Raw genomic sequence first — 24,316 nt, 5'->3', positions numbered from 1 at the left:
GATTGGTTCCCGCTAATTTAAGCCCCTCTCCTGGGATTAGTCATCAAATCTGAGATTTCCATTTTTATTATTTTAAATCAACCACGGCTGCTCCTGGGAGGCCGTTTTTCATGTTAGAAATTAACCTCGCTGAGATGCAGCTGGTGGGGGCTGCGGGAGGGGAGCCAGCAGTGGGGTAATACCATAGAAACACAAACAAGGTACAACAGCTCTGCTTCCAGCCCTGCATCGGGACACCTGCGTTGTCCCACTCATTGCCTGTGCTTGGTTTTAGGGTTCCCTTGGCTCAAGGCATTGCTGGGGTGAACCTCATTTCTTTTCCTCTCAGCTTTAGGGTCACGGGGCTGCAGAGGTGATGGAGGGAAGAGGGCATTCCCCACCAGTGCTTCGTACAGGGACACGGGGTGATGTTCTTTGCACGCATGGGGAGGGCACGGCGTAGTGCTCAGAGCAGCACACACAGCGTTACAGCAGAGCGTTTTCAGCTGTTGGGAAAAATGCTGTAAAACACAATTCCCACCATAAGCAGCCCTGGGGCCCGGGGTACATCAAATCGGGTATTTTGCCTCTGGCAGCAACCAAAACCTGATGCACCAGCGGATGGTAAACCCTCAACTAATCCCTTTAATTGTTTAATACCACAGCCAGCAAGGACATTTTTTCTGATCCCATTAATCTTTGCTGTGAAGGAAAGGCTGTTGTAACCATATCCATAGCTTGCAACCCCCTGGTTATTCCCATCGTGTAACTAACCAGCTTTCTGTAGCCACCCCCCAATACTGCAGGTTAGCAGGAGAGAGGGAAAGATGCTGCCTGCAGCCTTTAAAACCCCCAAACTATCAAAAAAATAAAAATAAAAAAATGAGGTATAGCATGAGTCTGTATCCCAAATGGAGATGGGCAGCATCCCAATGGGAGATGGGCAGCATCCCTGTGCTGCTTGCCTGCACCCCACCTGCTCTCCAGTTCCATCACATTCATACAAAGGGAAGGAAAGGAAGCACGGGAGGGAGGGGGAGAGGGTGTTTCTGGTATTGAGCAGCAGTGCAGGGCCATTTCTCTCGGCAGCTGACAGTGTAAATGCATTTCCTGGCAAGCAGCTCACTCTGTATTAAAATTCTTGATGAAGATTATTAAAGTGTGTTTATGAAAAGCCTGCGAGTGCTTCTTGGACTCCGAGCTGGCTTTTCAAAATGAGATGTTTGGGTGCGGGCTGAGCACTCGTGTGTTATTAAATCCAGCCTGCCCCAGCCCCGATGCACGGGGTGCAGCTGCCCATGCAGCCTGTGCAGCCCCCCCACCATGCCCAAAGCATTGCTGCGAAGATACTTGGGCATGCTGCAAGATTGAAGGAAATGCTCATGACCCCCTGAACCCAGCTTGGGCTGCAGAGGTGTGATGGGAGATGTGGGGCCATGCTCCAGCCCCGCTGGGGTCTGTAGGGCTGGAGCAGTGAGCCCTGCTGTTTGTGCTGGCAGAGCTTTGGGAGATGTCTCTGCACTGAAGGCAGAGCCCTCCAGTGCCACACACAGAACATCTCACCTACTGTGCCAGCAACTCTGCTGACACCTCGAGGTCCCCCAGCACCACGTACCCACCTGCGTGCTCTCCTGACCCAGCTACAAAAAGCCCCTTGCACACGCACACACGTGCACTGATTCATGCACACCCACCTCCATGTAATCCCTTGCACACACGTGCAGATGCACACGCAGCTTCATGCACACCCCTTGCACACATGTTTGTGCAAAGTGCATGCACACCCCTTGCACACACACACACACACACACACACACACACATGCTGCCTGCACACCCCATGCACACCACGAGAGCCCGGGGCAGCAGCTTTGGCCTGGGGCTTGGCTCACTTTCCTGCATGCTTTCCCCTTCCAGCCTCAAGCAGGATTTTTAACATGGGAGACCAGGTTGTATATCTAAATATATGTCCTTTAAAAAAAGACGTTTCCAAGAACAATGGTGGAAGCAACCCAAAAATGTGCTAAGGAGGACGAATGCATCAGGACTGGAGTCCAAGCAAAATATCGGAAGGGTGAATCAGAAAGGAGGAAAAAAAATAGGAACGTATGGAGTTTTTAAAAGTTTTTTTCTTTTTTTTTTTTTCCTTTTTAATGTTAATGGCAGTTTTTCAATTTGAGCTTCAAGTGCTGGAGAAATGTGTCAACTGCTGCTGCCCTGAGCCATATTTTGGAGGGGTGCAAAAGCATTGTTATGGTGACACGTTCAAGATGGTTTCAATCCAACCCCTTTTAGCCATTGCAAAAATGTCTTTGCTATTATTATTATTAATTGGGCTCATTAATTTGTGTCCTGCACTTTCCCTCAGCTCCTCTATCTCTGTGCAGAGTAATTCCCCCGGTGGCGTTTGATTAGTGGGGCTAATTAGAGCCCACTTACACAGGTTGGTCTCAGCCACAGCTCCCCAGTCCCTCCCAGCTGCAATTAGAAACAACTCATAGAGTCACTCAGCTTGGAGAAGACCTCTCAGATCCCCAAATCCAACCCCAGCCCACCCCATGCCCACTGCCCACATCCCTCAGTGCCACATCCCCACGGTGCTGGGACACCCCCAGGGACAGTGACCCCACCACCCCCGTGCAGCTGTGCCTGTTAACAGTGGGGAGTGATTTATGGCAGCTTCTCAAAGGGTGAAAACTGAGCTTTTCTTAAATCTCTCTACGGGGAAGTCAGGTATACACTAACCTACAGGAAACCCATGGGGTGAGCAGATGGCACAAAACCAAAACATGAGTGATGGTGAAGTTTTGAGGACAGGGACAGCCTGTGTCCTATGGGCATGGCACTGCTTTCAGGCTGCAGGGCTGGAGCACGTTGAGGTGTATGGTCCTTTGGTGCCTGGAGCTCTCTAAGCCCCGCTCCCATCTTAGTGGAGGTCGCAGCCTAAAGAGCCTAAAGAGGACTGATTGCAGAGGGTGGATGGAGAGACCATAAAATAAAATAAAAAAAGCAATAAAATCTTGGATTTGATTGCACGAAACAGGAAGAAAATCAGTTCTCCGGGCCAATCAGGATGGCCCAGGCAGAGGTGGGATCACTCCCAAGTTCATACTTGGTGACTGCAGCATCCGTCAGGGCTACAGACAATCTGCGTCTCATTAATCATCCCATATAAACAGAGGGGGACTCTCTGGAGCAGAGCGGTGTCGCTGGATGAATGGCCTGCTCTTGGAAAATAAACATTTCCAACTCTGCCCCGGCGTTTATTTTTGCAGAATGCCTTTGCTGTGCTGCAGTGCTTTGCTGACAGCAGGACATGCACTGCCCTGGGACACCCCAGACCCATCCCAGGAGGCCTGGAGTGATGCAGAGTGAGAAACACCCCCATAGAATGGCATTTTTGTACAGAAATTGGGAATTTACTTTTTTCCCATCTACAAAAGGCTGCCAGGTGCAGGCTGGGATCCGCGCTCACCCAAACATGCCTTTAATTCTGATTTATTAAGATGGTTATTGTATAGATGATTAGAAACATATTCTGGGAGATTTAAGGGCCTCGGAGCAGACATGTAGCCATTACAGAGCTGTTAATCCTCTATAAATATGCTTTTAATCATGCCAGTATTTAACATTCGATAACTGTCCTATTAAATGTAACATATAGCTGGTGGCTTTGATATCAAGAATGACAAGCTATTGCTTTCTCCCACAGGCTCACTGACTTGTGCTGCTCAGGAAATACCCCCAAACCCACCTGTGGACGCTCACCCCAACCCTCACCCTCCCACCCCAAGGCTCTGGGTTGATGCTTGCACATTCCTGCACGGGGACCACCAGCAGGAGAGGGATTTGCTGCAGGCTGTGGCAGGTGAGTGCCTTTTCACAACTGGAAGGGATCACCGAGCCCAGCTCCTTCTGTTGCTGCCTGCTTGTTCCTTGGCATCACTCGGTGCATCTTCTGCCTTTGCTCTGCAGAGCTGCATGCAGTTCTGACATCAGGAAGAGCAAATTCCATGAGCAACCCATATTTTGGGACTTTTCTGGTGGACAGAAGGAAGCAACACACCCCATACACTCAGTTGGTTATGAACCTGGGCAGGTTTCCATGCGGCTGTTCCCCACGGTGGGCAGGCTATGGGAGAAAGCAGGCTGTGAAAAAAAATAATAAATGCCATTCTGTGACATTATTTTAGCTGGAAAATGCTCCCCAGCTCGCCCCAGCACATCGCTCATCCCATACATCCCACAGTGCTGGGAGAAAAGGGCGGCTGCCCTTTGCTTTGCAGGAATCCCAGCATGAAATGATGTCTGTGGCACTGCTGGGTCCGTGCCAAGGGCTGAGGTATCCCCGTCTGCCTCGGCTGTTGTGCTTCCTTTGTTGATGGTTCTGCAAATCGATGTTTTGTCCCCAACACCGCCCGGCTGTCCCTTGGCCAGGGCAGGACAAGGGGCCATTCTTCATGGAGAACAGTTGGGGATCTCATGGCAGGGTGGTTGGCCTCCAGCCATCGCCTCCCACCGCCCTCCACACCTCGGTCACAGCTGGGCCATGCCATCCACTGGGACCCGTGCCATCTGTGGCAGGGGACAGGAGCAGCCAGCAGCAGCCAGGGGTGGCCCTATGTTCACAGTGCGTGGCTGGAGCACATCCGACAGAAGGGCTCGGATGAGAGGGGTATGAAGATCTTAAGGATCTTAAGGTGTTTTCTTAAAATGGCTTCATTTGCACATTTCTAGGAGGGGTGCAGGGCTGCAGAGTGCTGTGTGATGCACGATGCTCTGAGCTGCTGGCTCACTGCCGACAGCACAAAGGCAACAAATAAATGGCTCCCCCATCTCCTGCAAACCCAGGAGCAGCCCAAGAAGTGAAGGTTAAGGCCCCCAGTGCTCCCAGCTCCGTTTCCAGCACCTCACCTTGTGCCTCGGTGCCTCTCCGTGCGCTGAGCCAGGCAGGCACTTGGAGCTGTTTGCTTTGGCTCACAGCAGGCTTTGTGCAGCCGCCGGCCAGCTTTCCACAGCCCACCCTATGGACATCCCTCCCCAAGCACCTACCTGGGCTGCCGGCACCACCGCATATTTTGGCTGTGCTGTGCTGTTTCTGTGCCCGACCTCCCCCTGAAGATGTCAGCTGGGGGGGCTGTGAGGACCTGCCACCCCCTGTCCATCTCTCTGTGAGCCATCATTTCCAGCCCTGGAATATTCCCTGCATCTTTTTGCATCATTCCCTGTGGGTTGGGAGTGTGGTGTAGCTCAGGATGCGGGCGGCTGTGTGAGCGAGGATGCTCAATGTGGAAAGAAAGGGGAAAATAAATCACAGCTGTGACTTTTAGCCCTTTGCAGTCCTCAATGCTCAAAATAATGCAGGATCTAGAGAGGGCAGGGGCACGACTTGGTGCTGCTGCTCACCTTCCCCAAGCACAATGCTTTCAGAATCCTGAATAGATGTTTTCATCACATCAAAACCTGCCTGCAAAATGCTGTCTGGCAGAACTCTATTCAGCTGGAAAAACACCGGCTTGCTCTCGCTTTGAGTTATCTCCATGGACCTCATACAAAGTCTCATTTATTCGCTCCCTTTTCGGATGGCCTCCACTTCTCCATCTCCAGGCGTTCACAAATCACGATTTGCATCTCCAGCATCAGCGCTCAGCAAGAACTCTCTATTTCATTTTGCTTCTGTTGCTGCTGTTTCTTCTGCCTTTTGATTCCCTCTTGGATGTCTTTGAGCATTTTGCTGACTCTGAGAGCTAGAAAAATGCTTTTTTCTTTAGTGCTTCAGATGCTAATGAAATTTTTCAGCCCCAGCACATGAAATCAAGCAAGCATTTGGTGTCTGTCAGCTCCCAATGAACTTATCTGCACTGCAGTAGGGCTGGCTATGTTTAGAGCTATAACACAACAGCACGAAGTCATTGTTATCCTAGGACCATGCTGTGTTATTTCTGTCCATCCTGGTATCTGGGGGGAGCAGGGACACTTCTGGCCTCTCCAACTTAGTATTTTCCTGGGGGAATTCTGAGTGCAAACAAAGTAAGTTAGTACATCTATCTGGGACATCTGGGGAGGTTCATTTTTTGCCGAGTGCAGAATGCTTTGACAGCTTCGTTCAGTTCTCACTTAGGTTAAATCTCTGCTAAAAGAGCAGTGCTGCACTGCACAGCTGCCCAAGGAGTGGGGGGTCACTGTCTCTGGGGATGCTCCATAACCACGGGGATGTGGCACTGAGGAATGTGGGCATGGTGGGGTTGGACTCAGTGATGTTGGAGGCCTTTCCCAACCTTTAAGATTCTCATTCTATACTCCATGTGCTGCTGCCTGCAAACCAGGCCTTGGGCTGCTTTGGGATGGGGCTGTCTCAATCAGTGCTGGGCACATATTGGCTGCGTGGGGGCTGTTTGAATGGGAAACCTTCCCTAGGAAACCCCTCCTGGCTGCAACTCCTCCTTACACCTCCTTCAGAGCCTCATATAGCTTCAATCTGCTCCTAATGAAAGCAAGCCAAACCCTGCCTGCTTCCTACCACCCACAGGCAGTCAGTCCACCAGGCCCAATTCTGGCAAACCGGGCAGGGTTAAACCTACCCTTAGTGCTACCGGCCCCTATAAAGAGTCTGACAACAAACCACCCCAAAAGCATGAAGGACATCTGTCCTTCCCCAGCATCTCCACCCTTCTGGCACCAAGAGATGGAGGTGGCCAAGGAAGGCCGCAAAGTTACTTCATTCCTAAATCATTTTCCCTCCTTTGCCTTCGTTAAACTGCAGTGCGCCCTTCGGTGCGAGGAAATGGCATCCGCGTTCCTCTTTTACTGCTCACAACTATTCGGTGATTAAGAAAACGGGGGAGCTGGGGGCACTCATTCTTGACCTCGGGGAAGGCAGGAGGCTTATAAAAGCTCTAAGTGCTGCAGAAATTACGAGGCAATTAAAAATCAGGGCCAGAGCTGGGCCCGGGACAATAAAAATGAGAGGAACTGATGTCAGCCCCGTGCAGGGCGTGGGGAACCACAACCTGTTCAGCCCCAACTGGAAATGCAGGAGCATTCGTCTCAGTTTACCAAAGCTGAGCTTGGGTTTCTTGAGCTTCCAAGAGCCAATGAACCCAAAAATCAATGGAGATGTCAGTGCAGATTAGTAGGGTGCATTTTCTACTTGCAGCTCTCATTTCTTTTGGAGCTGGGTGTTTCCAAGTGCAAGAACTGATGTCCTCAGGTGAGGCTGTGTCAGACCCAGGGGGGTGGTGGGGTCCCCATCCCTGCATGGGTTCAATAAGAGGATGGATGTGGTTCTGAGAGACGTGGACAGTGGGCATGGCGGGGATGGGTTGATGGTTGGAGATGAACCCAGTGGTCTTTTCCAACCTTAATGATCCTGTTCTCTTCTATGACCAGTGGTTGGGTTTTTCCTTCAGGTGTCAATGACTTCTTGTGCAAACCTCTTGTGTTCAAGTGTGTGGTGGCAGGGAGTGAATGCTGCTCTCTGCATCCTCTTAGGAAAGTCCCAGAAAGTGTCACCTGGCTCTTAGGCCATGCTGAGAACATTTGCCCACGTCCTCTGACCAGCTGTAAAACAGGAAAAGACCAAAAAAGGAGAATTTTTCAGTCTGCATTCACTAAGCTCTCACCCAGCAGGTTTGCTCAAGTTTGGTCATGTGTTTGCTTGTCTGTACTGGAATGCTGGCAGAATGAGAGCAATGTGGGTCGATTTCCTTGGCACTGAAAGGGCCCAGAACAGAACCCAGCTCTGGCCCAAATGTCCCAAAAGGGTACTAGTCACTGTGAGCAGCTCCAGTTGGAAGCAAACTCCCAAAACCAGATGGGTGAAGCCGAGAACAGGCACAACTCATTGCACATAAATGTTGGTTCTCACATCTTCCCACAGCATCCACTGCACCGATCAGTTCTGCACATTTCTTCAGTGAGTGCTGGCATTTCCCCAACCACATCCACAGCAGCACAGACCAAGAACCCCATTTCTCCATGCAGATCTCAGAGGGATAAACGCCGACAGCAGAGACATTTTGCAATGCCTTGCAGCGTTTCAAAACGTGCTCTGTGTGTCACAGTGGGGTGGAAATATTTCCGTGGCAGAACTGCATTGCAGCATCTGCATTCAAGGGAAGAGGGCTGGGGCTGCCTGGGGGCATGCTTTGTGTCAGTGCATAGCACAGCTGGCTGGAAATTTGGTGAAGCATCGCGTTCTGGGGAGCGTTGGTGCTTAGTGGGACAGCTGTGCCATGGCAGGGCTGGGAGCTGAGCCTCAGTTCCTGATTGCCACCCGTTGTTCCTCTTTCCCGTGCACTCATTTGCAGGGGATGCTGGCACAGATAGCATTAGCTGCAGCATGAACACATGGCAGTGCTTGCACCAGCAAAACCCAAACATGCAAGTGGGAACCACAGGCAGCCCACACCCAAATGGGACTGCAGGGGCCCTTTTTGGTGTGGAAGCACTCTGCAATATGGTAGCCCCAGTGCACGGCCCCTCCGCTGCCAGCCCCTCGCCCCAGGCTCTTGCAGCTCTGTTTTTATGGGCAGCTCGTTAGCTTCCCTGCTCACTCAGTTTATGTTTGCTGGCTCTCGCTGGCGTTTCCCTCCCTGTAAAACAAGAATGCACAAACACGGGGAGAGGGGTCCCAGCAAGGAAGGTGCACATGGGAAGCAGTGGGTCTGGGTTACCCCTAGGGCTGGGAGAGGAGGACAGGGATTTACCTGATACCCTCACTGCCTTTAGCCCTTCCCACTCACCAGATACTCTGCTTCTCTCCTGTTTCAAAGGCTGCATTAAAATCCCAGGCCCTACTGAGAGTGATGTGGCTGAAGGTATGAAATCCAGCCTCACTGCTTTGTTTCCTGAATGATTTTCATCCCAGCTCATGCTATCAGATTGGCTTTTTTTTTTTTCTTTTGGATTTTATGAATGAGTGTAATCCTTCAGCAGGAAGGGAGGTGTCAGCTCAGATGCTTTGGTCCTCATGTTTTGGTGGTCATTAATAACGCCTGCGGTGCTTTCTGGAAGTGTGAGCCAAAGGCTTGGGATGTAACAGCTTCCTAGTGGAAAAAGTGAGTTTCTTCCAAATCAAAAGGTCTCACAAAAACAACACCTGGTTTCTGATATCTTCTTTTCACTTCATTTCAAATCTTTGCTGTGCTCTCGTAAAAAAAAAAAAGAAATGTGAGTGTAAAGTATTATTGTACATCATTTGCCTTTGCCTTGTTTGAGGTGCGATTTTATATTCAGATCCGTATTTGTAATAGAGATGCCTGCTTTTAACAAGTCATTAGATACCAAGGAGAAATATTTGTGCCTGCTTAGCAGGAAGCAACGGCTCGCTGCCCAGATGGAGCATCCAATGGCACGCTGCCCAAATGGAGCAGCACGGCTATTTGTAGCTGAAAGGGAGGATGCATTAAGTCTTGCTGGAGCCAGGCTGTGCCCAAACAAGGGGAACACGCCCAGAGCTGTGCCTCACGCCCCTGGGTGCCCCATCCTGGGAAATGCAGGGGTTGGGGTACCCGAGCAGGGCTGTGTCCTCAGATCCACGCTGTGCACTGCACACGCGGGAGCGATGCTCCCACCCGTGGATTCATTGCAGCTGCGTGCCTCCACCTTGTGATGGATCCCAGATGATTTCTCAGCCAGAGCAGTGCAGCCACTCGTGTTAGATTATAAACTGGAACTTTTACAGGCTGTATGTGGGGTTTGTGGCTTCCTTTCCCTCTCTCTGTCTCCGAAGTCCGTGTTTCTTAATAAATCATCCTCTAGCCCAAGCTGAGTCTTGCTGTTTTAAGTTTAACTAGCTTATTTTTTTGCTGATAAGCTGGACTTTGAATTCTTCCCAAGATCACGGGTCGGGGCTGGTAATATCATGAAGGAGAGACTGTTAGTTGTGATATATCACATGCCAATGAGAACGGCACGGAGAGCTTGCTGCGAGCAGCTCGTTTCCCCTGTATCAGCATTTACAGGCAGAGCACTTGCATCTTGCAGAGGTGGTGGGAGGGAAGTCAGGTCTCCCACCAAATATAAATTATGTCTATTGTTGGAGCCAACTCAACAGAGTCACAGAGCAGAGCTCTAAGGTATGTGCAGAGGGTAAGGGAAAAACGGGCACCAGTGGCAGGGAGGTGTTCTGGTATGTGCCTATTTCTTACACTGTATTGGTGCAGAAGACTTTTTAAGGCTTTGACCCTGACTTCACTCCTGATTTCTTCTCTTGAACCATCCTCAGTCCAAAGAAACCCAAATCCACCCAAGGTGGGGGCTGAAGGGTGGGGTGGAACAAAGCTGGAGTGAAGTATATCTGCTACACCCTCTTGCTCTCTTTGATTCTTCTTTGCCACCACCCTGACAGCAAATAAATTTCTGTTCTTGACATCTCCAAGCAAACACATTACATTCTCAGATTCATCATGCTCTGATCCTTGTTCTCACAGCCAGTGACCAAGCTCCTTTCCCAGTATTGCCATTGCCTTTGGCCAATTGCTCCCATGGCCATGCTGCTATATGGACTGGTCTGCTCAACACTCCTTCTTGGAGTCCACAGCAACTCCCATCACGTCCCATAGAGACTATAGTCCCAAAATCATGTTCCTGTTGGGTTAATCCTCCAGATCTCAGCGGAGGGCATAGCACAGTTCATCCTTATCAGAGGAGCTTTTATCTGGCTCCTGCTCCTTTGCAATAAGGGTGGGAGATGGTCTGGGGCTCCCTGCAGTGAGAGCATCTTACTCAGTGCCCCACTGCTCCAGAGACAGTTCCCTGTGCTGCAGGGATCAGACAGTTTGTCGCGTTGGAAAATTTTTGCTGCTTGCCCAGCTGGGATCTGGAGATCAGCCAGGGTCCCTCCGTGGGAAGACAAGATGTGGAGACACGGTGCGGATGCACTCGGAGCTTTGCTCTCTTCATGGGAATCTGTTTCACTCTCTTTTTCTGTTGGTTTTTTTTGTTTTTTTTTTTTTTTTTTTTTTTGCCTTTTGGAGACTATTTTGATTCGAAAAGATTCTGGTTTTTCTGGTCTATAGTTCAGTTTTGTTTGTCTATAGGCTGAGTGCCAGTGGCGTCTATCCTGTCCCGGCTGCCTTAGACATGCAGTCACACAATCATTCAGGTTGGAAAAGACCTCTCAGATTGTTGAGTCCAACCCCACTGTGCCCACTGCCCACATCCCTCAGTGCCACATCCCCACAGCTCTGGAACACCCCAGGGATGGTGACCACCCCACTCCCTGGGCAGCTGTGCATTGCAGCATCGCTCTTTCTGAGAAGAAATGCTTCCTAATAACCAACCTGAACCTCCCGTGGTGCAACGTGAGGCCATTACCTCTCATCTTTGCCTTCTTGCAAAAGCCACCGATACACACGGCTTGAAAACACTTCTTCATTTTTGAAGGGAAGGATCATTTTTGCTGGCAAACCCCTCGGATGTGGGCTGTGCACCCCATGATCAATCCTGTTGGCAGGGATGCTGGCAGCATCCTCGGTGGCTCTGTGCATCCCACTGCCTTGCTACAGCATCGCTTTGTGGTTGAACCCCTGGAGTGAATTCCTTGAAGAAAGGAGAGCTTCATCACATATCTGCTGATGGATGGGTGTGTATTTACCTTGGCCTTCCCATCTCGTGGCTGCGGGAAGTTATCTGAGTGATGAATTTGTCCATGCGAGGACCTTTGGATCATGGGGGCAGAGGGGAAGCATCTATTACTTCGGTTTGGCACGGGGGGGAAGGAATAACAGAGAGGAGCCGGGTGGTGGTTGCACATCAAAGCCTATTTCTTGGCCTATCTCCTACATTTCATCTGGCCGTGGTGAAACTGCGGGCACAAGGAGCTGTCTTGCACATCCCAGCCTCGTGTCTGTGTCTGCAGGGGGAGAAAGGAATGTCTTGATTTCTGCATGCTGGGTGTGCTGCTCTCCTCCCTGCCTGCCCTGCCAGGGATGCATTCTTGCAGGGCAGAGAGCCCCGAGATCCCTCTGTCCCGGGTCACTGCCGTGCCACCAGGAGCAGCATCGGGGTGCATGGGCAGTGCCAGCAGTGTGGGATCACTCGCTCTCCTCTTTCCCCCATCCTCAAAGCTCTCAGTGTGTTCTCCATCAGGGGACCTTTTGCCAGCATTGTGCAACACCGGCTGTGTTTTCCTTGAACTTTGCTCAGCCTTTATTCTGTGCCACCAGGAGAAAGAGCATTGCTGGTTCCTGGTGCACACCACTGTCACAGCCCCATGTCAGGCTTTGTTCTGTGTGCTGTCACCGTGTTGTCCCTGGAGCAGCCAGGCAGCATCAGCACAGCCCTCCAAGCACCCGGCTCCCTCAGCCCCTGGCTGCCAGCAGAGCTGTCTCGCAGTGCTCCAAATGAGCATTGTGGCATGGGGGTACACACATATCAGGTGACAGCATCCCTCCCCCTACCCCCCAGGAAATCCATTGTGTCACTCCAGCCCTTCTTACTCCACTGCTCTTCCAAGGCTTCAGTGCCATCTGTCCCACTGAAAGCCATCACCCAGAGCACTGATGCCATACCAGCCACTGAGGCTTGCTATTTTATATTCTTCTCCCTTGGCTTTTGTTGCTCAGATCCAAGTTTCCTAATTCCACAGCATCAAACATCTGCTCACAGCTGGCAGCTGCTCCACGGGATGGTAAAATGATGTCTGCACTGACTTGGGTTGCTTGGGAGAGGACACGGAGGAGAAGACCCACATCTGGGACCTTCACTGAGCTGGATATGGAGAACTGCCTCGAGGGAATGAGAGCTTGGTCTGGTGACAGCTGGCACTCAGACTTTTTAAATCTAAGGGTTCTGCAGGTGGGGCAAAGCCAAGTGAATTGGGCAAAGCCATCTAATTTAGCCAAAGCTGCCTAAAGCTCACAAGGCCCTTCCCAAAACTGCTGGTTGGAGAAGCCTTTGTTCAAATCACTGCTCTTGAAACCCATATGAACTCCTGAAAAAACTGCAAATTGAATCCCATAATGGCTCATATCTGGTGGCTTTGAATCCCCAAACTCTGCCTGTAAGTATCACACATCAAACCAGGGTGCCAGTGTCGTGCTGACTCAAGTAGAAACTGGGAATTCCCCCTCCAGCAACGTATCAACCCAAATGGGAGTGGGAAACACAAGACCCCTACAGACCCTTTTCTGTGCCCAATTAACTCGTGCATCCCCTCCCTGCCTGCCCATCAGCCGCCACAGTGCATCTCTTGTGTGCAGGCGGCCATCCTCACCGCGGCACGGCGCGGTGCTCCTCATGGGGCAGACAATGGCGTGGGCATGAATGGAGAATGCTCTCCTCTGTGGGGCTGACAACAGTGCTCTGTTCCCAGGAAAGTTGTCCTCGGGCTCCTGGGCACGTACTGCTCCCACCCCACACAGCCCCCGCTTTGATCCCACTGCTGGCTGCTTGGGTTTCCTTACTGCTCCTCCAAAATGCGGTGTGCTGAAAAGATTGGAGGAGGTGAAACCATCTCAGCCAACTTGACAGAGCAGAGAGCCTGAATTGGCCGCAAACCCTCAGGGCACAGTGGGTTTCAGCATTTTCTCATGGCAGTTCTGGGTGCCATTGAGAAGTAGGTACGAATTGGATGTGGGAGTCCAAGATGGAAGTGAGGGGAAACTCAGATTTTGAATGATAAAATATGTGAATTGGCAGAGCCCTTTTCTCCCTTTCCTACATTTCTTTAAATGAAGTTTTGAGCAATGTCCAAACATAGACAACTTCAGCCCAAATGGAATTTTATCCCCCCCCCAAAAAAATTTATGAGCAACTTAAGAAGAAAAGGCAGCAAGAAGAAACTGAAAGCCAGATGTAACCGTAACGTTAGATGCCTTTTAGCTCAGTGTCAGATTGTGTAGGAGCTCTCACTGAGACATTGGAGGTTTCTCCAATGTCTGTAACTGGGCATTGAGGCAGCTGTGAACTTTAGGTCACTTGGTGCCTGGGCTGCTGCCCATCTCCAATGGGAGTGTCTGCCCATCTCATTCAACTCTTGCTATCAGCTGCTGGAATGAGGAAGAGGGAACAGGCAGAAATTCCGTGGAACACCGCAAGGAGAACAGAGGGCACATTCTGAAGGCACAGAGACTGAACTGATAAGCAGTGCCCCATGCACACAGCCATACACTGGCACCAGATGGTCTGCAAGCACAAGCCCACCTTAGTGCCTCCTGCCACCCCATCTCCTTTGTTCCCAAAGGGACCAGGACACCCTGGCCACTAACACAGGGGTGAACATGCATGGGCCAGGCAGAGCAGCCCCTCCTGTCCCCCTGCCCTGCAGCCCGTGCAGCGTTGGGTCCTGGTTTAACTTCACTCTGTGTTTTGCCAGAGCCTGTTATTAAGAAATAAGGCTCTGCCTTTTTATCATTCCTCTGAGCGTCTGTCTGATGTCATTCTGTCTGGCAACCAAGCGATCAAAAAGGAGTCCCCCTGGGAGAAATTTCTCAAACAAACAGCCAGCAAGAAAAAAAATAATACCCCATTAAATATAATAAAACACAAGAAACCACAGTGTCTCCCTGATAAATGGAAAGGCGGTGTAACCTAGAATGCAAACACACAAGCCTTCTTCTACCACCCTGAGCAGGATGGCAGCGTGCCCTGTGCTCACCTGGGCGATTTGCCTTAACCAAAGCTGTGTCACAGCCTGGGCTCACGTCAGCAGCAGTTCTGGCTCTTCATGTTTTTAAGCAGATTGGGTTTTCACTCTTGTATTAAGCATATGCAAAGCAAATTCTGGCTCTGCTCCTACTCCCTACATCTGCAGGGATGACGAACACCCTGTTGCCAACCCTTTGGAGTCCATGGGTTCTGTCCAGCTCTGATTCCTCTTCCTCCTTTCTCCCTCCCTCCTTCAGTTCTTGTGGTGTTGGCAGGGCCCCTAGAGCCCTGCTTGCAGCAATGGGCAAGGCTGAAGGAATCATAGCATCGTTTGAGTTGGAAAGGACCCTTAAAGGCCATCTAGTCCAACTGTCAGTGCAATCAAAGCAAACTCCCAGGTGGGAGAAGGAGCCCCGTAATGCCAAAATATTTCACGGCCACAAAAAGGACAAAGCGTTGACTCAAATCTGGATTTGGAAAATGAAGACAAGAGGAATTTCTTTTTCAGCCTGTCAGAACAGAGTGTCTGAAAAGGAGCTGTCGTGGAACGGAGCGCGTGCGCCGATAACAACCGCCCATCCGAGCTGGATGGCAGCTGACTGCTCTTGGATCCGTCGTGCACACATCTGTAGCTGAGATCCTCCTTTCCAAGCTGCTGCTCCTCAGAGCACTTCACAGAGGTCATTCCTCTTTGCAAGCCTCATTCCCTTCTTCCTTGTAGATCTCTCTGCCATTTTCTTCCCTCCTGCAGGTCAGGGCAGCATGAGGAGTTGCAGCAGTCCCAGGGCATGAGTGCACATGTGCACCACTGCCTTTTTTTTTTCACAGGGTGGGAAAACTTCTGGAATGTCCTGGGAGATTTCTCTTTTTCCCTGCTGCCTGAGGCCGGTTTCCTTCCTCGCAGATTGCAGCGTCCCAGGCGGTGCAAACAGCCAGAGCAGCCCAACCCTGTGGATCTTTCCAAGGCAGCTCCGTGCATCCCCTGCCACCAGCTCTTTTCTTTGCAGTGAGAGAGGAAACTGAGGCACAGCTCTGACCTTCTCCTCTTGCAAAGGAGATCTGCAGACAGATGGGGGCAAGTAACCCCTGTGCCAGGCAATGACTTTGCTTCCCTTCTGCGGCCAGGAGCAGGGCAGGAGTGAGGTTGCACTGAGAGCAATGAAAAGATAAATTCAAGCTAAATCAATCCACAAGTTCATATGTTCACTATGGGAACAGAGGTGTGTGGGTAAACGGCAATTTTGCCACGCTCCTGCTGCACTTCTGCTCGCTTGCTGCAGGTGTAGCATTCACCCCAAGCCCCTCATCGAACCCTTTTGGCTCTGCGGATGGAGGTGAGTCCCTGCCTCTTCCCACCATCTGCTGCTGTGGGCTTCTCGGCTCCTGTCTTGCAGGACTGCTATCTCCCACGCTTGGCTGGGGGAGCTGAAAGGTTTTTCAATCATCTGCTAATGATAGGAGAGCAGCTTTTATTCCCTCTCTCCCCCACTCTTGGCAGGAAAGGTGGAATGCGGAGCGCGAGAGGAGCAGCCACCTTTCAGGCCAACAGCTGCTTTGGGGGATGGGTTAGATAAATGTGCAGGGTTTCCAATCAGCCCCACACACCTCGGTCAGAACGCTTCACTGGAGCACAACGTGGGGGAATGGCTGCTGATAACACCGTGTCCATCCCAGCCATCCCCACAAACTTTCCCGGAGGAACCCACACCACCGGAGGGACTGCAGTGGCTCACAACCTGACCCGACCCCAAAGGGCAGCGATGCAGATGGCAGTGAGAAAATCAGGTCAGCGTGCTTTGGGAAGAGCTGCAGGTCAGAGGGATCTCTTCCAAACCATCTCTTGCTGCTTTTGGATGCTAGGAGAAACCAACTCCGCATTGAAGCTCTTGGCACAAGGCAGGACCGAGGTGTGTTCTCCCCATGCCCTGTGAAGGGGGAGTGGGGATGCAGCCCAACTGGGAATTTAGCTCTGGGCATTAAGGCTTCACCAACTGCCCATCAGCCATCACTGCATGCTGGCCAGCAGGGTGGCAATGGGATGCATGGGCCACCAAGGGGCAACCCCGTGGTCTGTGGGTTTTAAGGCAGGAGATAAGTGGGGAAAAGTGTTCCTGGAAAGGAGATGCAACCCGGGGATGAGGATCTGCAGCCACCTATCCGGATGGGCTCTGCTCCATGGAGGGATGGGGACAAGGAAGAGGAGAGAAGCAGCTGGGACTGAATCCTATCTGGGCCCTGCACAGCACAGCCCTGCTATGGCCCGGTGAGCTGTAATCCTCCGTACTCCAAAATCAAAAGCTGCCTCTCCTTTTTTCTCAGTTGCCAAGGGATAGAAATCCCACCAGAATCCAAAGCATATCATTCCGGGGGGAGATTTATACTGGAGGAAGGAGCAGAATTGGTTATTTGATGATTGTTTTTTTGTTTTTTTTTGTTTTTTAAGTCCTTAATATCTCCCTTCCCTGCTTTGCTGCATAGCACAGATCCCCCTTCCAACACATGCACGAGAGCAGAGCTGAACCGTTCGCACAGAAAACAGGTGATAAATCACGGGGCAATTGATTCAAACCATTCCAGGGAATGGGAAACACATGGACGGCCTTCCTAATTAACTGTTTGATATGGCTGCGGTGAGTTTGGGTGTAGTTTCCAATGTTTTGCATTTGGCTTGTCTCAGAGCTCTCCATGGTAACTGCAGTTTACCGGAAAGTGAGAAAATCCTGCGTTCAACAGAGCTAAAGTGACTTGTTACAGTTCAGCTCAACCACAATAAAAAAGCAAAAAAAAAAAAAAAAAAAAAAAAAAAGTAAATACAGTGTTTCCTCTGTGGGAATGTTCTCTTTTCTCTTTCTCTTTCCAGCTGGAAAAACACAACAAAATCAAACGTTCTTCTGCTCCATCTGTCCATCTCCTGTCCGTAGGTTCTGGTGGGTTGCAGAGCGTTGTCCTCCAGGGTTTGCAGCTCAGCACAAGGGCTGAGAGCACAGGGACACCAAAGTGTGCCTCTCCCATGGGAGACCATGGGCTCAGCAAGGTGCCCTGGGGACACTCACCCCTACCCATCTCATGTCCAGCCAGCATCTCCCATATCCATCGGCCGCGTGCAGCCAGCGCATTAAAATCTCATTTAAAAAGGAATCAAGGTTTAATCCATCTGTGTTTGAAAATGGTCTTTTCCCATATCCTGCTTTTGGCACGGCCTCCCAGCTGGGGCATTGCACCTCACCCCATAATGGGCACAGCTGCTGCAGCCGGGGGTCCCACGCCGGCATTGAGCAGCCAGTGGAGCTGCCATGTTCATATTTTATCTTTTATTTGCTTTTTTTTTTTTTTTTTTTTTCTCTTTCCCCCTATTTTACCCTTTCTGCACCACGACTCCCTGGGGCCCCAGCAGAACATCTGGCCAAGCCACTTCTGGTTCCATTTATTGGCAGATAATTTATTTGTGGACCAGAAGGGAAAAGCGACCCAACCGTTCAGTGGAGGTGTGTTGGTAGGGCCTTTGGTGATGCTGCTCAAACACGAGCTCCTTAGGTGTGATCCAGACCCAGGGAAGTCGAACACAGATCTCCCCTTTGGATCCAGAGCTGTCAGATCTCAGTCCAAACACACGGAGGGAAATCAGTCGAATCCACGCTCTGTGAATATTACTGGTTTTATTCATTTGCTGGGAATATTTGGAGGTATTCACTCCTTGCACACACTACCAGAGCAGCTTCCACTCGGAGAAGGAAATTAAAGAGTGCAAACCACCACTTCTCACTTTCCTGTCCATTTCTCTTTCATGCCCTTTTTGCCCCCATCCCTTCCTTGCAGCGCATGAGCACAGAATAAAGGCAGCCCACAGCACACAAGTGCTTTGAGGCAGGACAGCCCTCTGTATCCTTGCCTTCCCAGCACCCAGGCTCCCTTCCCATCACTTATTCCTTTTGCAGCAGTGAGCTCCACTCACTGCATGTGAAAGGTGTCAGCAAGCTGCTCTCCTATCAGGAGGCTGATGGAGCTCTCTTAAGCACACCCAATGGCTGTGGATGCTATTTAATTTCTCCCATGTTTGGCTAAAATTATCCAGCTTTCAAAAATATCAATAATTTTTTTTTTTTTCTCCTTCTTTCCTTGCATAACCAAAAGCGTTGGGATTATTTTTTCTTCAAATCAAAATCCAGAGGCGTTTTCCAAGGAGGCATTTTGGGGGAAAAAAAGAAAAAAATAGTGAAAAACTTCACAAATTCAGCAGCCAAAAGCAATGGAGCCCTCTCCCCAGGGAGGAGTTTCATTTACTTCTGGCATTGCCACGCATACCAGTGGTCAGCCCATTGTACACGTGGCTAATCGCAGTGTAGAGTGAAACAGGATTCTTTGCATTGACTTTTGGGAACAACAGCCTGTGCCTGAATGCTTCCCTGCACTGAAACACCTTCATGTGTGCACAGTGCAGCTGAGGGGATTCTGAGCTCTCTGACAACTGCTGTTCCCCCATTTCTGGGTGGCAGCTGGGACTGATCTTTACAGGCTGCCCAATGTGGGGTCCCCATCCCTGGGGGTTCCAGAGCCATGGGGATGTGGCACTGAGGGCAGTGGGCACAGTGGGGTGGGGCAGCAGTTGGATGTGATGCTCTTAGAGGTCTTTTCCAACCTGAATGGCTCTGTCACCCTATTTCCAAAGACAGCCTGCGTGCCAGCCTCTTGGGCAGCTTTTGGATGGGATGTTGGTGGGACCCCCAGCCCTTCCTTGGGGCTGACCATTCAGGCATGAGCCTCGGGCATCCACGTGCCACCAAGAGCTGCCTGGGGGCAAGGCGAGCTGAGCTGCCCACCTTCATGGGCTGACACAGAGGTTTCCTTCCCTCCCGGACTGCCTGTGCGTGACATCAGATCTCACAGCTCGGGCTCTCACGGGGCTTTTTCAGCTGTCATGAGATCAGCTTTTCCTGCTTGTGACCAAATCCAAACAATTTAAAAAAAAAAAAAAAAAAAAAAAAAAGGAAATCCAAGCCAGGAACAAAGTCACCAAATGCTTTCACAGCTTGGTAGGACTTTGGGATGGGTTTCAGCCCTGCTCTCGTTTGCCTTTCTGTTTTGACAGCAGAGGAATCAGTGGGACAGTGCAATAAACAGAGTGTTTACGGAAAGCAACTTTTTATCAGCATCTGATGGGTGTTTGTTTGGAGAAGCGTTAGCTGTAACCCATGGGGGATGCTGACTTCTGCAGTTCTCTGCCCCCATTAAGGACTTACTGATGTGGAATGATTGAGAGGTCTGGGTCATGTCCTTTTGTCTCCCCTCAGCACACAGAAGATGGCAGTCGATGCTTGTTGGGACTCAGGGCCAGGGCTGTCACAGCCACTAACTGCAATGGTGCTTCCTTCACAGGCTCTTCCTGCATTTTAAAGTCCTTAACCCGTTTTATTTCTTGGGAAAGCATCTGGCTTTCAGCTCTGGGTCTCTCTAGTCTGTCATTTCACACAAATACACAAACATCCCTCTTTGGATGATGGATTGGGGCTGCACTTTGGCTTGGATCACACAGCCTAGAGTGGCAGAGGGGCTTTGAAATACTGCAAATTTCCCAATTCCCTTAGTGCCAGCAGAAGAGCCCACGGGAGAGAAATCCATGCTGGGAAACACAGCCCTTGGCTCATTTGCAGTGGTCCAGCATCATCCCATATAACACGACACACCCCACTAATGCACCCTCAGCTCTCCGCACTGCAAAGGGCTTCCAAAGCTGTGCAATGCCAGCTTCATGCACGCACAAATGGCTTCCCCAGCAGAAAGCCCTCTTGCACTGCCTTCCCAGCATCTCCATCCTGCACACTGTGGGGATTTGACAGCAGTTTGCAGGGTCCAGGACACAGCAGCCTGTGGTTGGTGTCCCATAGTGAGCACTGGGTCCCAGGACCTTTTGCTTTACATGTGAGAAAACCCCACTTGGAAAAATATGAGCAAGCACTCCGATGATTTTATGCTGATTTACTGGCTGAAGCTCTAAATCAGCACTTGTCAGAGGCTTGAGTTACATGTCTGTGCTGGAGACTGATGGGGCCAGCTGCCAGCATGCATTACCAAGGAGCAAACCTGAGCTGAAAGCATTGTTTTAGGCCTCGGGGTGAGCTAAAAGCATTCAGGTGATTTATACAGGAGGAAACGGCTTTATGTCCTGTTCAACTGGAGCCCCGAATGCTGCCAGCAGAGACCTGCAAAGTCTCCTGGTTTTAATCTCGCGCTCGGGAAGGACACCATCAGTTTAATGAATTTAGGCTCTGAACTCCCCATTAGGATGAGGTTTATGGGTGAAGTCCTGCCCTCAATGGAGCGAGTGGGATTTTGCCTTTGTGCATTTACCCAGCACGTTCTGCCCACTGGTTTTTTCATCTCACCTCTCACCGTGCTTTGGGTTCACCCTTGTATAATGCCCCCAGCTGCTTCAGTGCTGCCCCAGTGCTGCATCACAAGGAAAGAAGCAGACAATAAATAAGGTGCCAGCAGATGGTGCTCCGTAATTTGCAGTGTCCTCACTGGGTTTTAAAAGCACAATAAGAAGAGATCTCCCCACCCTGTGCTTTCCCCAGGCCCCACTCCTGCTGCTTGTTTGCATCCCTGGGATTTTAGATGTTCTGAAAACATAGGGGAGGGAAAATAACATGAAGAAATACATTGCAGCTCCACTTCAAAAGATTGTATTGCACACCAGCAGCCATTGCTGGTGTCTGGGACACCTACACATCTCTCCTTGTCCCTGCCTCCCCTAACTCCTTGTCTGCTTTCTCCCAGGTTGCCTTGAGATGCTCTGAGGAATCGAACTCTTTCACTGCTCAGGCTTTGGGTGAGTGTTTCACAGCCCTCGGATATTGCCAAGCAGAGCAAAGGGGATGCAGCACAGGGCATCCCATCCAGCAGAGCAGCACCCCTGGCCATCCTGTCCCTCCTGAGGGTACCATCATCCCAAGGTACCACCATCCCCAGGGTACAACCATCCTCGTGATGCCACCAGCATCCCTGGCCAGCAGCACAACATGGGCAGCAGGTGCAGGGATGGAGGCAGGAAACTGTTTATAGAGCTTAGGAAAAGCTGAGGTTTCTGGCAGATTCCTGAGACTGGGTTTGGCCCAGGGCTCTGCTGTATAAATTGTGGGATTAGAGTCAAACATGAAACCGGAGCAAGAGGCCAAAGGCAGAGCTGGCAGCTGGCTGGAAGGATTTTTTTCTCTGCGCAAGCGTGTCCAAGGGATGCTTTTGGAGGAGAGAAGGGTAAGAAAGAAAGGGGAGCCAGCAAAACCGGGGTGAAAACGACCCCAAAAGTAAGAGGGATGCAACAAGAAGGCAGTGGTGAAGTGAATGCAGAGGCTTCTTGGTGGGAAGCATCTGCAAAGAAAGGTTGCAGAGGGGATGGGAAAAGTCACCACCTCCCAGTGTCACACTGGGTGCTCCCTGACCTGGCACCAGTCCTCGCTGACACCCAGCACTGCCCTGCTCATGATGCTGTGATTTTATCCCTGGTTCTGCTCGAGGTGCTGTTTCTGAGTTCACAGCCATGCACTGGGCTGACCTCCCGCTCCCTGTGCTGTTTGGTTTGGATTAGCTGACTCATGGCTGTTTAGTGGGGCCAAGGCAAAAACACATCCATCCGTGCAGGGCACAGAGGGAGATCTTGTCCACAAAGCACTGATGCGATGTGAGGTTGGCAGGAGAGCAGTGTTTTCCTGAGAGCCTTAGCAAAACCTGTGATTTTTCATAGAAAGCTCCCTACTTGCTGTAGGTATCTCCCAGCACCGAGGGGATACACAGATTTCCAACATCAGCAATGTTATCTCCATCCTCCCAGCTTTGTTTTCCCTGAGCAGCCGCACAGACGTGCCTGGGATGGAAGTCAGACATGGTCTGAATAGACATGAGGAATTCAAGCTGGGAAAGTCAAACCCTGTGCACAAAGCAGGAATTGGAAAGCAGAGCCACTCAGTCCCTGTGTTGTCTTCTTGCTGCCTCGGGCATCTACTAAAGACCCCATCCTTTCACCAGATGGTCCCTCAGCCCATCAGGAGACCCACGACTCTCCAAGATGGGTGTCAGCTGCAGATTTCTCCTGCTCTTGGCTGTTGGAAAGGCATCCCTGTGTGCTCATCACTTTCTCCATTTACAAGTTCGTTTTCTAACCTCCCCAGCCAGGATCTGGCTCTGTCTCCTCCATCACCAGCACTGCCCATCCATCTGCAAGGGGCTGGAAGCATTGGGGTAAGCTGGGAGGCTCAGATGTGAATGCAGCCCCAGGTTGCTCAACTTTCTTCTCTTTCTTCTCTTTCCCAAGTTTCTTCTCAGTCCCAGGTTTGGTCTCAGCTCAAGGCAGAAAGAAGGGTGAAGCAGCAAGATTTGGATCAGACCCAAATTTAGGCACGGAGTTGTTCCCAGTAACATTCCTTCCTGCAAACCAGAGTGCCGGTTCAAAGCAGATGGGTTGGTAGCACTCCCAAATTCCTCGTTGTGCTGGAATTTATGCAAAATGTATAGAATTAATGAGCACAGGGGAAAGGCACTTGGACCATCCTCACGTTCCTGACCTCTGTGCCACCGTTCCACTCTGCTGTATGTCACCCAGAGCTCTCCCCAGACAATGTCCCATTGATTGCCCAAGGGGCTCATGGCACTGGGAGGGCCGTGCTGACGCTCTGCAGCGTGGCTGGGCACTGCTGGGCTGTTGGGAACACATTGCACAATGCCCAGCCTGTGTCTGTTGGTGCATCACCAACGCAGTGTCACAGGGGGCAACACAAGGGTCTCGTGGTGCAGGGGCACAGACATGCCTTTCTCAGGACGATGAGAGTCGTTGATTTATTCCCTTTTCACACTGGAAACAGAATGCCCTTTAAAAATAAAGCTTGAGCAGCGCTGCCCCCCTCTCACCCTGCTGCAACCCCTGAGCTCACCGTGGGAGATGTGACCCATCTGGAGGATACCCCAGCCCCTTGCTCCCAGAGCATCCATCAGAACCTCTTCCCATGGGCAGTGTCCCTAGATTCCTATTTTCCAGCTGAGTTCGGGGGGGAGAAGAGCTGAATCAGGAAAGTCCTGGCCCAGCTGCAGTTTGCATTGCTGAGCAAGGTACCAGCATGGCCGTGGGATGCGTGGCAGCTCTGAGGGCTGGGATCCCCATCCCTATTTTGTCCCCAGGCCCATGCAGAAGCTTTGCTCATCCCAGCTGCCCTGTGCCACACAGGGATGCTGCTTGATTGTGTTTTACTTAACCTTTAATACCGTGTTATTTCTATTTAAGCCTCGTTCCAAAACAGAGCCTATAAGTGATAACAGAGCAAACAGACCTTTTGTCCCCTCTCCCTCCCCGAGGAAATATTTTTAGCTCTTGTAAACACAAACCATTTGAGCACTTGAGAGCATCCCAAGGGATGCAGCTTTCCTCTCCATCCTTTGCAGCCTACAGCACAACCCCAAATCACACCCTGATTTCTGGGCTCAGGCGCCATTGCAGGCACAGCTCTGCAAAGCAGGTGCTAAACTGGGAGTAACTTTCAAAGGAAACCCAAAGGAAGAAGCTGTTCAGAGCTCAGCTGGCTTTCCCACAGTGTCACATAGCTCTGAAAAAATCTTGTCCCTGTTGCTCCTGCTCCCAAATGCAGTGCAGGAGATGCTGAGCAGGTGAGTGGTGAGCACCAAAATGCATCTCTCCAACATCTGCTCCCAGGTTTGGTCACAGGATCACTGCACTTCTCACCAAGTGTTCCTAAAAATTCATG

The 24,316-nt window shown here is 50.9% G+C and overlaps 1 protein-coding gene across 4 annotated transcripts in view; it reads left to right on the top strand.

The window, feature by feature from the left end:
* SNX19 (sorting nexin 19) overlaps positions 1-24,316 on the top strand; it is a 103,385-nt gene that overhangs the window by 77,305 nt on the left and 1,764 nt on the right. For all 4 annotated transcript variants that reach the window (XR_002121622.3, XR_014879675.1, XR_002121621.3 and 1 more), the window contains 2 exons: positions 3,691-3,846; positions 21,345-21,396. The gene's annotated coding sequence lies outside the window, so the exon portion shown is untranslated. The remainder of the gene's footprint in view (positions 1-3,690; positions 3,847-21,344; positions 21,397-24,316) is intronic.

Source organism: Meleagris gallopavo, chromosome 26 (assembly GCF_905368555.1).
Source record: "Meleagris gallopavo chromosome 26, MGAL_WU_HG_1.1, whole genome shotgun sequence".
Taxonomy (NCBI): Eukaryota; Metazoa; Chordata; class Aves; order Galliformes; family Phasianidae; genus Meleagris; species Meleagris gallopavo.
This window is presented reverse-complemented; position numbering and strand designations above follow the sequence as displayed.